This window comes from Triticum aestivum, chromosome 6D (genome assembly GCF_018294505.1).
Source record: "Triticum aestivum cultivar Chinese Spring chromosome 6D, IWGSC CS RefSeq v2.1, whole genome shotgun sequence".
NCBI lineage: Eukaryota > Viridiplantae > Streptophyta > Magnoliopsida > Poales > Poaceae > Triticum > Triticum aestivum.
This window is the reverse complement of record NC_057811.1, coordinates 385,382,578-385,399,348: the sequence shown is the minus strand read 5'-3', so window position 1 is coordinate 385,399,348 and position 16,771 is coordinate 385,382,578. Positions and strand designations below refer to the sequence as shown.

Genomic DNA, 16,771 nt, shown 5'->3' with positions numbered 1-16,771 from the left:
TTATTCTTGGTAGCCTCTCTTACCGGGAAATGTCTCCTAGTGCTTCCACTAAGCCATGGTAGCTTGCTACTGCTCTGGAACAATTAGGCTGGATGGCATGTGTCCTTCTTCGTTCCTATGTCTGTCCCTTCAGGGAAATGTCACACGTTGTTCCTTTAAGTCCTTGTAGCTTGCTACGACTTGGGTTCATACGTTGTTGATCAACACATTCGTTGTTGGGTCATGTATGCCTGTCCCTGTAAGTTAGTGCCACCTTGGGTTTACGACTAGTCATGTCGGCCCAGATTCTTTGTCATATGGATGCTAGCGACACTATCATATACGCGAGCCAAAAGGCGCAAACGGTCCCGGGCCAGGTAAGGTGGCACCCGTGGGAAAACCGTGAGTGAGGCCCCAAAGTGATATGATGTGTTACATGCTAGATCGGTGTGACTTAGGATCGGGGTCCTGACATGGGACCTTAACATGCACCCCAAGGAAACATGTACATTTTTTCTAGCCATTTTGGTGCACTGGAGCATGCATTTGTAGTTCGGATTTGAATTATGGACATTAAATGCCTAGAAAACTCAATTAATGAATAAAAAGGTCAAACGAACCCTGAATAATTTCAAAGTTCACCGCGAATCTCCAGTTGTTCCGTGTCGCGTGTAGAAGAAAATACGAGGCTAGAAGAGGGAGTGATTATCGTTTGGCCCACAAGGGGACACATTTCCCTATCGAAACCACGAGGGTTCTTGCGACAGACTCCGGTTTGTAAGAGGTTTGTAATAAAGCTTGGCCCAAATTGGCAATGTTTTTACCATGACATATATGTGCCATGACATGACACCATGCCACCTTTGATGACTTTCTGGTGAGTTTAGGATTTATGGGGACTTAAAAACCGAGATTCGAAATGTTTGAGGACGAGCCAGGGCACCGGTACGGTTGTAATTCGTTCCCATTCCTGGCATGATACCTAAACATGCACCTAAGGACACATGTATAATTTTTCTAGCCATTTTGGTGAACTGGAGCATGTATTTGTAGTTCAGATTTGAATTATGGACATTAAATGCCTAGGTAACTCAATTAGTGTATAAAAAGGCCAAACGAACCCTGAATAAGTTTAAATTTTAGCACGGATATCATGTCGTTCCATGTTGCCCATGGAAGAAAATACAAGGCGAAAAGAGGCAGTGATTACGTTTTGCCCACAAGGGGAACACGTTTCCCTATCGGAACCACGAGGCTTCTTTGAGAGAGCTCCAGTTTTTGTAAGAGGTTTGTAATAAAGCTTGGCCCAAATTGGACAATGTTTTTACCATGACAAATATGTGCCATGACGTGACACCATGCCACCTTTGATGACTTTCTGGTGAGTTTAGGATTTATGGGGACTTAAAAACCAAGATTCGAAATGTTTGAGGATGAACCGGTACAGTTGTAATTTGTTCCCATTCCTGGCATGGGACCTAAACATGCACCCAAGGACACATTTATATTTTTTCTAGCCATTTTGGTGAACTATAGCATGTATTTGTAGTTCAGATTTGAATTATGGACATTAAATGCCTAGGAAACTCAATTACTGTATAAAACGGCCAAACGAACCCTAAATAAGTTTAAATTTCAGCACGGATATCTATCGTTACAGCTGCCCATAGAAGAAAATACAAGGCAAAAAGAGGCAGTGATTATGTTTCGCCCACAAGGGGGACACGTTTCCCTATCGGAACCACGAGGCTTCTTTGAGAGAAGCTCCGGTTTGTAAGAGTCTTGTAATAAAACTTGCGCCACAATGGACGAAAAAAATTCCTCGACATATAAGTGCCATGTCTTGACACCATGCCAAGTTTCACGATTTTCGGCTTAGTTTTGGATTTACGGGGATTTAAAAACCGAGATTCTTCTCACGAAATGTTTTCAAATAGCACACGGTTCACTCACGAAAGCCGATATTCAATGAAAACTTCATGGAAACCATATTTTAAAGTTTCATAAAAATCTGAAAAAAAATGTGGGATGTTACGAAGGTGATGTTTTATTGCGACACAAAATTTCAAGTTGAAAAACATTACTAGATGTGAGCTATGAAAAAGACAAATTCAGCCATGAATAGTGACATTACTATTCGGCACTATTCAACACTGATTTTGTCTTTTTCATAGCTCACATCTCGTAATGTGTTTCAACTTGAAATTTTGTGTGGCAATAAAACATCATCCTCTTAACTTCCCGCATTTTTTCAATTTTTTTAAACTTCAGAACATCTTTTTCTCATGGTTTTCACCGGTTTCCACCGAATGTTGGTTTCCGTATGATATCCCCCCACCCCCGCTGCGCGCGCGATCTGAGTCATGCGTTCTAACTGGCCAGAACCCAAACCCCACGGATCATACGTGTGCACCATTTGATGCTCCCAGATCGAACAACAGCCCTGAGCCCTTTCGACAGCACATGCAGTACATGGGTAAGCACTGTGCGCATGCGTTGTGTAGCTCACGCTTCCTTCTCTACTAGGTTTTCATTCAAAATAGGCTACCGTTTCTCGCCACTCCTCTCATCGGTTTCCCGCCTCTTCTCCCAGATATGCATGATGTAGATGTTTGTTTAATTCTTATAGTTCATCTCATCCAAAATCAATTAGTTTTATAAAAAAATCTATTTTAAGATTCATGGAATTGTGCATTGTAAAGGTAAAAACAAAAAGTAACAATTCATTTAGAAAAAAAAAGTTTGGGCAATTAAGATATGGAAGATTCTAGAGAACAAAGGAGAAGTGCTTGTGTTTTGAGGTTTGTGCATTATGCTCAAGGTCAACCATGGAGTCTTCTAGATTGTACATGTGGCAGAATCTGGTGGAATGTAGATGATATCCAAGGCCTAGTAGTGCTCGGATTTGCCATCTCTGTACCGTTGGATTGGCTTCATCCAACGAGCAACTTTCAAAGTTATTCGCACACTATATAGGTGTATAGATGTATAGATATATATAGATGTGTCCCATGCTAGACAAAATAAAGTTTGAGCGCATGCATGGGACGACCCCCCCCCCCCGGGGGTCGCCACCGCCTCGAAGTTGGGAAACTGACATCGTACGTATTGAACCAGGCTTGGAGTCGGGTACACTGTTTGGTTTGTAATGTAGTTGGTGGCCCATCGAAGTTGTGCATTTGGGATTTAAACACATCATACACCATCGTACCCATACATATTTTCGGGCCGCATGCAGTGTATACGGGGTCTTCTGATCGACCACGTCTCCCTTGTGCGGTTTTTTGTGATGACACGGATATCTGTGGGCTCCCCGGGTGTATATATATCATCCCTTTGACCGATAATGAGGGGTATGTGTTGGCCATGAATGGATTCCTCCTAGTTCCTGTTAGGGACGGTCACCGTCAAATGTCGGTCAACCAAAGCTCGAGCTCATGCGTTGTCAGGATTCCCTCCCAGATGCTCGGATTGCTGGGTTCGACCTACATCAAACTCTGCGTATCTCGTCCTTAACTATCTTGCCTTCATGGTTGTTGTCTGTATTGAGAGGTAGGCACCACATCTAAATTGTACATTATTCTATATTGAAAACACACATCACCCCTTCCCAACGTACATCATTTTGGGCCGCATGCAAGAGGTGCTGGTTTTGTGGTGCCTCTCATGCGATTTTTATGATGGTTCATTCTATTGGCCCAAGCGGTTTATCGACAACAACAACTGCCATTTGACCAAATGATAGATTCATTGGTCCGTCTTATGGTAGGTCATGGCGACATGCATGTATGACCAATGTATCGATAATTGCGTGCATCCGCCCCGCTGACACGAAGTGGGAGGTGGTGGGCCAAGCGTCCTAGGTAGGTACGACATTATGTCATTATATATATATATATCCTAGCTAGGTGGTTGTTAGGGTGCTTTCGGGTTTGCGAGGCAGGTGCCACCAAAGTTATGCATTGTGTATTTAAATTTTTAAACATCCCCAATATTCATACATATATTTGGCCACTTCCAGGTGGTTCTTGACTTCTGGCCCCTCTCATCGATCTTCAATGACGCGCCCAACCGTGGGCCCGCGGCGTCAAAGTTGTGCATTGGAATTTTGAACATCACAGACCGCCCTTTTCACTCATATATATTTGGGCCACATGCTGGTGTGGCTGTCTTTTGACCCTCTCTAACGTTACTTTTTGCTACAAAGACTCTGATGACCCTCAACGGACACGGGGTATAATATCTTAACCGTGTGTGATACAAGTGTGATGTGAATCACCACGCCTGCGCAAGCGCGAGAAAATTAAGGTGGAGGTACTGGCTCAACCGTGTGCGATGCAAGTGCGCTGAAATCACCACGACCGCGCAAGCGCGAGCAAAGTAAGGTGGAGGTACTGGCTTAACCGTGTGCGATGCAAGTACGCTGTAAAACCACCACCTGTGCAAGCTAAAGGCGAGTAAGTTTATTTGGAAATTAGGACGAACCGTGTGCGATAGACCAACTAGCTAGAAATATAAAAAACAAACTACCCGCCTTGAGCGTTGCAAAAATCGGCGGATCCGCGCCACTTTTCCTTATTATCATACACACTTATTGTTATTGGACCGTGCGCGATCTTGGGCACTCCCGCCCCGCATCAATTCCTTTACCCAAATTTTAGTAGCCACCGTACTTCAACCGTCGCCCACATTCCTCCAGCACCGACCTTATAGTAAAATTGCAGTAGCCGAGGCATTTGAACTGTCACCCTCCCTCGTCCACCACCATCTCCACCCACCACTACTAAAATTTTCAGTAGCCACGGCGTATCCTCAAACACCAACCCCCCCCTCCACAGTCCCCCACCCGCCCCCTCGAACCCTAGCTTGCGGCAGCCACCGGCGCCGCCATCAACCCCTGCCGGTCTGCCCATTCCTCCTAGTTTAGATAATAAAGTTCAGGTTACCCGGCGATTCCCATACCATCGCCCCACTCCCCCTGAGTTTTTAGATGAGGCTTGCGGTGTCCCTCCTCGCCAGATCCACACCCCGCGCTCTAGAATGTCGCAGCCTAAGCTCGACCACGTATCCCGGGGAGCCCGACGAGCGTTCGGCCAAGAAGAGGTTTATCATGGCCTCTCCGGCGAACGTTGGTGAGGTGGCCGCCGTTCGCCCCGACCTGTCGATCCCGGGGCAACACGTCACCGCGGAAGCCGGCGAAGACGTTGACTACATTGCCATGCCGAAGGCTTCATGTCAGCGGGCTAGCGTATTACTGTATCTCGGGAAAGCTGGCTAGGACATCAAGCTCGTCCACACCGACGGCTTCACGCGAGCCATGTCACAAGTTAAGTGGTCCATCCCCAACCCCTCTAGTTCAACCGCCGTCGATCTCTTTGACGGCCCTGCCGCTGATCTCCTCCGCCAAGTGGTCAAGGATTTGCGAGCTTTATACGCCATCAAGCCCATTTTGTCACTTCTGAAGGACACGTTCTACGGCGGCGGCTTGGGATCCTCAATTGCCAAGTCAGATCTCATCGAGCACGACCACGACCACGAGGAGGGCACCCATGAAGGTTCTTCCAAGGCGAAATAGCCCATCTGTGACATCAAAGAGCGCACCATGGGTTTGTGCTCTTCCAACTGGAAGGATCCCGTCCATGAGATGTGAGGCAACATTCTATCAGCAAATCTTACCTTTTCTAGCTTGCCAACCCGTACCCTTTGTTGTAGTAGCATTTGCCGTGCGGTGCTTTAACTGTGCCATGTTTAATTATTTCAGTTATGCAGAAATGTATTGTTCAATAGGTCTATGTGATTAAGTATGAATTGTCCACTTCAGTTTCACGAATGGCTATATTTGGTTGTTTATAGTGAGTAGATGCCTTGTTTATCTGTATTTGGTTGTTAGGTTGGTTGGAGTGAGCATGTTTCCAGTTATCGAGCAGATACCTTGTTTATCTGTATTTGGTTCTTAGTTTGGTTGCAGTGAGCATTTGTCCAGTTATCAAGCAGATGCCTTGTTTATCTGTATTTGGTTATTAGGTTGCTTTTTTTAGCATTTGTCCAGTTATCAAGCAGATGCCTTGTTTATCTGTATTTGGTTGTTAGGTTGCTTTTTTTAGCATTTGTCCAGTTATCAAGCAGATGCCTTGTTTATCTTTATCTGCTTGTTAGGTTGGTTGCAGTGAGCATTTGTCAAGTTTTCAAGCTGTTTATCTGTATTTGCTTGTTAGGTTGGTTGCAGTGACACTATGTCTAGTTTTCAATGGCTATATTTGGTTGTTATACTGGTCATTTATGCCTTGTTTATTTCAGTCATTCACAATGTGTTGTTCATTATGTGCAAGTCGGAACTGTGCCGCTCGACTACATCAATACCAGTTTGAACGGCTATATTTGGTGTAGTTAACACATGTCCTTTATTTCAGTTTTACACATTTATCCAGTGTGATGTTTAAGCATTATCTACGTTCTATTCATTTTCAACAATACCAATTTGAATTGCAATATTTGATGGTTGTTATGCCTGTTGTCGGTAACATTGCCTTCCATTTTATATCTGCTTTAACAACATGCTGAGACCAACACATTCAAGCTATCATTTGGAGATGATGTTGTTTACCTTTGCTATATTTGTTTGATGTTAAGATTGCTATACTTATCATGCCTTTCCACTACTTATGCAGGACAACAACGGGAGTGGCCACCATTTTCCGCCGAGGTTAGCTTCATCCCTCGGCTTGTACTCCCCCGTCGTTCCATAATGTAGTGCATATAGATCCAGGCCTGGACACTAGTTAGCTTCTAATATTGACTTGTTGCTTGTAGGTACATATGCCCTTGGCAAGGATCCACGCATCGACCCTTTTTGCGTATGGGGCAATGAGATATTGATGAACAAGCATCAAGTGAGGAAACTGATAAGGATTATTAGCAAAAAGATACGAATGGTGGCAAGCAAATTATTTGTTTATGCTCTATCCAACACAACAGTGAGCTGTAGGATGGTAACTACAAACTCTGCAGCCTTCTCTTTTTACTGCCCATAATGAGTTGTTAGACAACAATGTCTGAATCTTTTTCGTTCCCAGTGGTTCCCGAAGCAGTTCACTCAAGATTACCTCACAAAGTACATGATTGGTGGACACGCAATGAAGGTTAAAGTATTTCATCCAGACTACAATGAGCATCGAGAAGTCCTAATGAAGACAGTGAAGGATGGACGGGCAGCCATCACAAGGGGTTGGCCTAGAGTCGTGCGCGCATTACGCATGGAGGAGGGCACAATATGGGCATTCCGCTTCACCTTCTCCAGCAACCAGAATGTCTTTCGCCTCTCTCTTTACAGTCTTTAGTACAACTGTGGTTCATCATTCTTTACTTGGTGCTTCTGTAGTTCTTCAGTATATGTACCTGTGCATCGAATTATGGATTCGTGGTTGAACCTATATTTGTAATAAACATGGTTGGATATGAAATAAGTGATTGCCTACTTTCAAATTCAAAACATGTGATTTTTAAATTAGGGATTAATTAGGGATTACACTACACACAGTTTGCCAAAGCGAAACGTCTGCGATATACGTGGAGATCAGAAACGTTTCTAGGATCCACTACGTGTGCGATCAATCTCCACTGCACACACGACTTTCTCTTGAAAACTGTTTGCATTAGGCCACCTTGCGCAAACGTTTACCACATAAAAAGTGTGTGTGATGGACAGCCTTTGCCACACAGTTTCTTCTATGCACCGTGTGTGATGCATTCAATAACGCGAATGATAAAATTATTAATATCTTGTGCAATGGCAACGCTATCACAAACGATTTAACGGAAAAAATTGTGTGTGATGTGCCTGTGAACGGAAATATTTTCCTTGGAGTGACTATGTGGGATGTACATACAAACGTAAACGTTTAGCGGGGACTGACTGTGTGGGATGTACTTGCGACCGGAAACAATTTCGCCGTATAATTGTATTTTTTAGCTCTACTGTACGTATTTTCGTATTTGAGCGCTCGCCGGTCGCACACGACCTCATTTTGCCGAGCGTGTGTGCCAGGAGGGCATATCCCCGATGTTTTCTGGGTCGTGTTGGAAGGACCCCCCTATCACCCACACTCACTTGGCGACGGTTCCAAATGCCATCGCGGAAAGGGGTTAAAAATCGTTTGTTTAGGACCGACGCGCACCAGTGCACGCTTAACAAATATAAATGAAGCGAAAGAGCATTCTACAAATAACGGTTTCTATATGTAGAGAAACAGGCATCCAAACTTCAAATGATTTAAGTGAAGCACATGAAGCATTCTATTAAGCCATACTCAAAAGATATAAGTGAAGGGCAAAGAGCATTTTATAAATCAACACAGGACTATCTCAAACTAGCATGGTGCACTATTAAAAGAAAAAGAAAAAGCACACGAGGCTCCAATTTTTTTTGCATATCATGTGAACAAAATAAAAGCCGAGATATACCAATAGTTGTCGAAGAAAGATGACATGCCTTCCGGGGCATCCCCAAGCTTAAACGCTTGAGTCTCCTTGAATATTTACTTGGGGTCCCTCGGGCATCCCCAAGCTTGAACTCTTGCCTCACCGTATTCTCCTCATATTGATACCTCCTCGATCTTCGAACACTTCATCCACATAGAACTTAACCAAACTTTTGATTAGAAGGGTTAGTACATATAACATCAAATCCAATCATGTCCTACTGTAACATTATTGTATAATTATAATCAAACATTACCCACTATATGCTATCACAATTCTACGGCTCCTGAGTCAACGAGGCTCAACAAGATTTCAAACATAAGCAAATAACGAAACTATAACAGCAATATGTGAAAAGAGGATAGTCTATAAAGATACAGATGGTACATATACTTCTGTAACTCAAAAAAATCTGAAAAAATTAGGACAAAATAAAAAAACTACATATTAGTTTCGTGTAAAAAATTCAGAAACTTTTGACGTTCCAGTAAAAAAATGTAGGTTCATGCACTATAGCCAAAGTTTTGTTTTTGCACTACACACACCAAACAAGCAATTTAAACATCCTACAAGTAAATCTTGGCACATTATTTTTATAATACAATGGGTTTGTACAATGGGATAACTGTTTTTGCGAGAAACTTCCATGAAAAATTCTACATTGTTTCCATGAGCATGAACACAAGTGTTCAAGGTCAACCCACACTTCTCCAATGCATAACCTTCCAATCACTTCTCTTTTTGAAAAAAAATTAGGTTCCCCTCTATATTTTTTTGTTTTTGAACTTCTTAGAAGCACAGAACAGAAATAAATGACTCTCTAAAAATTCCGGGTTGTCTCCCAGGCAGCGCTTTCTTTAAAGCCATTAAGCTAGGCATATGAACGGCATGAATCCAACGGTCGGATTTTGGGCACAACGGTAAAATTGCTTGCGGAGCAAGTAATGCTAACTCCTCAGTTCGAAAGATATCTCCTGCAACACGAAGAACAATGTCTACTGCTGCCAGGTAGTCATTCGAAGCAGAAAGAGATTTCTCTCGGATCTTTCATAGGATACAGGCTAAGCATCACAACGGATCTAAGCTTCGAGAACCTATACCCCTCTTAATAGTACGGAGGTCCTATGACTCAAATGAATAGAAGAAGAACAACAAACTAAATACTACGTCTTCACTTTGTCTTCGACTTCCGTTCGCTGCAGTCAATTTCTTCGGACAGCAACACCGAGCCAAATGCTTCGCTTCAGCAGTAAAACTTCGAGGGGGTAATTCCTTCACATCAATCTTCTCGTCTACATATCTTCAACAGATGTAGCTCGTTTTTCTCTGCAACGCAGATATACTTCGGTGAAGTTCCTCGAATTGGGCACCGCAGACAGCATTCTCTTCGGTTTCCGTATGGACTATTTCTCTCTGTATGCACTAGCGAACAAATCAGTCCATACCTGTTTCTGTCACTAATCTCCAAAACACGGGAAGTCAGATATTGCACCAACACGTCTGTCTGAGTGACTAAGAGTAATTGTGTTCATTGAAGACAAAGTCTATTGAAGGTTTGGAGATTGCTAATGAGAATCTACCACGAGTGAAATCAACTGAAGTTTGAGGAACTTCACGTTGAGGAGAATAGGATGAACAAATATTTGCTCATGTGTTTAATCACAAGTCCCTCCAACCAGACGTATCTCTTTTGCAGAAGAGTGAACTGGTCTACCAAACCATGTGTTGCCTTCGAGCACCCCTGGTCAATTCTATCTAGAACATTACTCTCAGTTGTTCTGTGTTGTTATGTCGTGTGCTTGTGCAACAGTTTTCGTACTTCAAAATGTTTGTCTTCATGTTCCAACTAGTTGTTCTTAAGGTGATTTGTTTTTGTGTTTGTCTGTTTTACATCTAGTGCTACTTAGTCATTCGTCTCAGTCTTGGACTGATGAACATCTCACAATAGTGTGCATGTTTTCTTTTTGTTGTAGTTTTCTTTCATAGATCTGCATCTATTTAGTTTTTGTGTTGTGCTGAGTGATTTCAAGCTAAAGTTTGGAAAGAAATTTTAAATCTTCCATTCACCCCTCTGATCGATATACTCCGGCTAGTTGCATGTTAAGACAAATATGTTAGTGGGGACTAGAGATTAACTACTTAGTTATACTAGATGATACCCTGCGTGTTGTTGCGGGAAAGAATTGCAACATATTTCAATGTGATTTGGTTGTATGAAACATGAACATTTGAATGAATAATATATAAACTAACACTAATAATACATATTACATATTTTATTTGATTGTTATATAGTTGAAAATTATTTTTTGAATATAAGTGGCATAATATAATAGAAAAAAATCACATGCACGTTGAGTGGACCATTAAATACGTGGCATGTGTGGTAAGATGGATGTGTGCATGTTTGAGATGAATGCAAGTAGTGGAGATCAACTAAATGATGAAAAAAATCCCATGCATGTTGTGGTGGGAATTTAATGAGGTTGTATGTGTGCATGTTAAAGATAAAAGAGATAATGAGGATCAAGTAGTCAGGTATACAGGATATAGAATAGATGATATAGTCCTATCTATGTGTGACGTGACATTTCTATTTTTATTTTACATTTAAAATAATGTTTCTTGTGTAGCAGCATGCACGGCTCCATGCTCATGCGGATTTGCATGATCTACTTGTTGCGTGAAACGTGCAAGCTCTGCAGTATACGGCTGCACAAGTAGGGCATCTCCAACGCGAATTCCTAAAACGGATATACTATTTATCCGTAGCCACTAATGTGAAACCGATCATTTAACCTTGTTCCTTAAATGTCCTTTTTTTATAATTTTGAAACACTTAAAATAATTATAGAAAATAGTATAATTCATCCACAAATAATTTGCAAATATCCCTAATGCATCATAATGTAAATATTACATTCAAGATATCAAGATGTTCATTAAGTTTTCTAAAATCATCAATACTAGAGTCAGAACCGGCATATGTCGTCCCACACATAGTTTTCCTTGAGCTTCATCCAACAATATACGAGCGTAAATGGTATGTCCTCGCTCATGTGGTACAACACAACACCACATTCAGACTATACGACGTGACGGAGAGCGAAGGGACCCCGGATCTGAGGCCTAGGCATGTACATAGCAGGGTAGGTTTCTTTTGCAGCGCCGGCAAGGTGGTGGTGGTGGCGGCGCAGTGGAATAAATTGGCTAGAGCTTCTTCCCCATCTCGGCGACATGGCAATGCAGCGGTGCCGACAAGCTTCCAGCGTTATCTGCTCCTGGATCCGTCGATTGGGTGGGCGCCCGTTCTCCAGGTGTGGTCGTTGTTGCGGAGGCAGCGGCCAGCTACATGATAATTTGTCCCTCGCCTCCATCTTCGTCATGAAAAGGATGTTCCTATTCTTGTTGTGGGAGTTCTGGGGGTGGTGCGGCGAGGTGCTGGCGCCTGGCGCTGGTCGATCTCGTCGGCTGTTCAAGTGGATCTCAGAGGCGTGTCGTCGCCAATGTTGTGCAGCAAAGGTTGGCCTAACACTCCTTCTAGCGTGCTAGTCCTCTCAGGCCGAGGCTGTTGACTTCCCGTCCTCGTACAATCTGGCTGAAGAATCTAAGATTACGTCGTTGCGCGGGAGCAACAGCGCGCCGGCAGTCCGTGATGGATGCAGGGCTAGGCCGGTTCCCCAGGGACCTGGTTTCTATTTCTTGTTTTTTGGGGGTGTCCCGTACAACTGTTTGGTGATAATATAATTCTGAGGTCCTTCCACAAAAAAGACTATACAATGTGATGGTTATCAAGTTGCAACATTGAGTGAATCAACAAATTGACCAACCTGTAGAGCAACAAGAAGCAAAACTTACGATCTCCATGGTTGACGAGGCCGATGCCACATTGTCTCCACTCGTGCAATCGCATCGCAAAACTCCATGACGGAGTTGGAGAAGATGTACCACGATGTGTTAGCGACTTCGCATTGCATTCATGGATGACATGCATGTCACATGGCACGAGGTTCCTTTGCTCATGAAACAAAGAATGCACATTTTGCCAAAAAGGTCAAGCCACCTTGCTTCATGCCTATGAAGTCCACAGATACGACCAACCACATATCGCAGAACAACTCATCCTTGATCATCGAGTACCCGCCCATCGTTCTTACTATAGAAAATAACAAGAAGTTCAACTAAAAAGCTCAATGGCACTTGACCGGGCACCTACCAGGCATGGTGTCCGGCATGGATGACGACGGCGGCGGGGCGAAGGGTACCTGACCGCAGAGGGATCCTAGATGGACGACATCGTCGTCCATGGTGGGCATGCACGTGGGTGAGGGCTGCGGAGGGATCATGGATGAACGACATCGTAGTCTAAGACGGGCATGCGCGTCGATGGGGGTTGCGGAGGGATCATGGATGGACGCCATCATAGTCCAAGGCGGGCATGCGCGCCGGTGGGGGCTGCAGACATCCGAGGATGCCTGGGTGACGGCCACAGAGGTACAATGATGATCTCGGACAAGGATGGTGTGGATGAAAGCAAAGAAGGAGCCAGAACGGAGTAGAAGAAAAGTGGACCTAAATGGGGATTTGAATGGGTCGGGGGTGTCGGAGTCCTACGTGATAGCGGTCCGGACTCCCGTGAAGCCCCCCCAGTTTGCTTTCGGCTTACAGAAAAACGGATAGATAGACGCGCCATAGGACCAATGCGGGACTATATTGGATAGCAAAGTGCATCTAGACTGCTTGCAAATAGTTTGAGGAGAGGAACGAGTTGGAGATGCGAAAAATGCTAACGAAGCTCAAGCCAGAGGGTGCTCGTTTCCAAAATTCAAATTTCCACGGTGCGATTTCTTTATTTTTATTTTTTATTTTTGTGAACACATACACACATGTAAGCTATGTACGTGCAAAATTCACAACATTATACTTACGCACGTGGTGTACAGAAAAAAAAAGACATACGTATCTCTGAAATGGGCCTTTTATTTTTGTTGTTGGGCCAAATTTTTTTTCTATATAGCCAAAAATCACAACATTTTAAAACGAAATTTTACACAATCATGCGGAACACATATAAGTTTCCATGGGAAATATTTTGGATATTTTTGAAACATTTAAATTGTTTTTTGGTTTTTTTAAATCACCGATCTTGGGCACCAAAAGTCTGCACTGAGTTGGAGATGCCCTTACTTCGCTTCTCATATAAATGGGCAGCGAGCCAGGTATGCTGCAGGAGGGCTAGTTTTTTCTTTTTCTTTTGACATAGCCAGAGTGCTCAGGGGTTGGCTAATAGCAGGGTCCACCCATAGGCCCGGCAAAAGGGTCGACCGCCCCGGGCCCAAGAGGGAAGGGGCCCAACTAAAACTTATACTACTAAGATATACTAGTAAGAACTATACAAGTATACATTACATCTGAAAAATTATTAAATGGATAAAATAGAGCCTCAATTTGCAGAAACGTAAGTTCACACTACATACTGATAAGTTATACCACGCATAGGCAAATCAATCTGACTGGCGAAGTTGAGTTCAAATACATTAGTTTTTCTTTACGATGCATGTCTTAGTATCATAATGAAAATTATGATAACTAGATTTCAATGTTTAAATCAATGCATAATTTTTAATTCGATAAACGTGTAGGCATCTCATTTGCATCAAATCAAACCAAATGAATCTGGACGAGCATGTTAGGTAATCGAATCATGCGTAAAAGTATAATGAAGAACATTTTTTGTTCTTCGATGATTGTATTAGAGCATCTCTAGCAGACACCGCAAAAAAACCCCGACCCGCAAAATAACCGCCAAAATGCGGGTCGGCACGGAAAATCCCACCCGAACAGACCCCGCAAACGCGGCTGGCCCACAAATATTTTTGAGGCGCGCGGCAAAATCTTGATCCCAACCCGTGAAAATAAGGATTTCGGAGACGACCCGAGGACAACCTGTATACGTGAAAGACCATTGGCGGGAGTCCAACTTCCAGCGAAAACTTCATGGCTCGCTCCCGCCGTTCGTCCCCAGCCGCTACCCGCCCATCCCCGGCCACCTCTCGCCCGCCCCAGTCGTCGCGCTCGCCTGCCGTCCGCCCAGGCCGCTGCGCCCGGCCGTCCGCTGTGTAGGCCCGCCGTCCGCCCGCGGCTCTCCCGACGGAGGAGCTAGCTTGCTAGCTAGCTGAATTAAATCGATTCGAACGTAGCTAGCTAGCTAGCTAGCTCTGGATGAATGGATGCATGTCTAGCTAGCTCGCTACGGTGAATGGAGGAGTCCGGCCACCGCCCGCGCAACCGCGGCCACCCTGGCCTTCGCCCGCGCACCATGGCCGCGTCGCGTCTTCCTCGTCTGCCCGTCTGCCGGCGTCCACCTCGCATCTTCTTCATCCGACTGTCCACGATTTCAAATCGGCCTGTGAGGAAGAGGATGACCAGAAAAAAAAAGGCCAACTATGGACCCTTTCAATATATTCAAAGAATATTCTCTTTTATGGGTTGATTATATGGGGTCTATTTGGCCGCAGCAAAAATCAGCCCTAAAAACACGTTTTTCTCGGCCCGTAAAACATTTATACGGGTTGCAGTTTTAAGGGGTCTGCTAGAGATGCTCTTACTACACCCAACTTGCAAGCCACATTTTCTATGCCCTAAAAGTGGTGGGCAGAAGTGGTGGGCTTGCTCTTTGGTGGAGAGAACATGTACAGGTATCCATTAGACCATGGTGCCAATATTTTCTGGATGCTGCTGTGGTGGTTGATGGTAAAACCGTTAGAATCACTGGATTCTACGGCGAACCGGACACTGAGAAGAGGAAAAAATCTTGGGATGCATTAAGATATGTTCGATCACAGGATAATCTCCCGTGGCTTTGTGCGGGCGACTTTAATGAAGCTATGTTTCAATCTGACCAGCAAGGGGGGAACATGAGAAGTTTTTCGCAAATGGAAGACTTCAGAGACTGTGCGGCCGAATGTGGACTAGCGGACCTGGGGTTCTCTGGCTATAGATACACGTGGGATAACAGGAGAGATGGTGATGCAAATGTCCAAGTCCGACTAGACCGTGCAATGTGTACGGATGACTTTTTGGAGATGTACCCAGAGACTCATGTTGAGCATATCATCACGGAGGAATTGGATCACTTGGCTCTGCTTGTGCATGTGCTGGAGACGGCTCCAACACATAGACAGAGGGGAGCGTTTCCTTTCAGGTTTGAGGAGGCTTGGACGAAGCATGAGGATTACGAGCGCATGGTCGCGGCTGCGTGGCTTGCAGCGAGCTCGGGTGCCAGAGGTTTAGCAGCTGTATGGGAGAAGATCCATCTGGTTTCTGCGGATATGCAGCGATGGAGCAGGGCTGTGTTTGGGTCTATCCGCAGACAAATATCAAAGCTCAAGAAACAGCTTGAGGAAGCAAAGCAGAGAGCGCTGGCGACAGGCATCTCACTGGAGGTACGCGATATTGAAGGCCAACTAAGAGATATATACGCGAGAGAGGAGGTATACTATAGGCAGCGTTCGCGTGTGGACTGGTTGAAGGATGGTGATCAAAACACCAAATATTTCTAGGGCCGGGCCTCTCACCGTAAAAGAAAAAATACTGTACGAGGCCTACGACGCGATGATGGGACGAAATGTATGGTTGATGAGGAAATGAGGGGGATGGCAGCGACTTTCTATGAGTTGTTGTTTACCTCCGAGGGATCAGAGGGCGCGCAGGAGCTTCTTGAGATAATTAACCCGGCCGTTACAGAACAAATGAATGAAAAACTGGTACAAAGTGTGACAGATGCAGATATTGAGGAGGCGTTGTTTCAAATGGGGCCAACAAAGGCCCCAGGGCCGGACGGTTTACCTGCGATTTTCTACCAAAGGCACTGGCCGATGGTACGGGAGGACGTATGCCGGGCGGTAAGGGATTTTCTTGAGGGTGTTGCTGCTCCAGACTCGTTCAATGCAACGACGATTGTGATGATTCCGAAGGTCAACTCACCGGAGTTGCTTTCTCAATTCCGCCCAATCAGTTTGTGTAACGTTTTGTACAAAATGGCAGCGAAGGTTCTTGCGAATAGGCTAAAGGTTATTTTGCCCGTGCTTATCTCTGAGGAACAGAGCGCCTTTGTACCGGGCAGGCTTATAACGGACAACGTCTTGGTGGCATATGAGTGTGTGCATGCGATCAGAACCCGGAGACGAAAGAAACCTTTATGCGCAGTTAAGCTCGACATGACGAAGGCCTATGACAGGGTGGAGTGGATGTTTCCTGAACAGATGCTGTCAAAGCTTGGGTTCGCCGAGGGTTCGATCGCCATGGTTATGAG

General features: G+C 44.5%; 1 pseudogene; it reads left to right on the top strand.

Annotated features, from left to right (window-relative positions):
- Nucleotides 1–16,771, top strand: part of LOC123142624 (uncharacterized) — a 153,368-nt pseudogene that overhangs the window by 112,807 nt on the left and 23,790 nt on the right.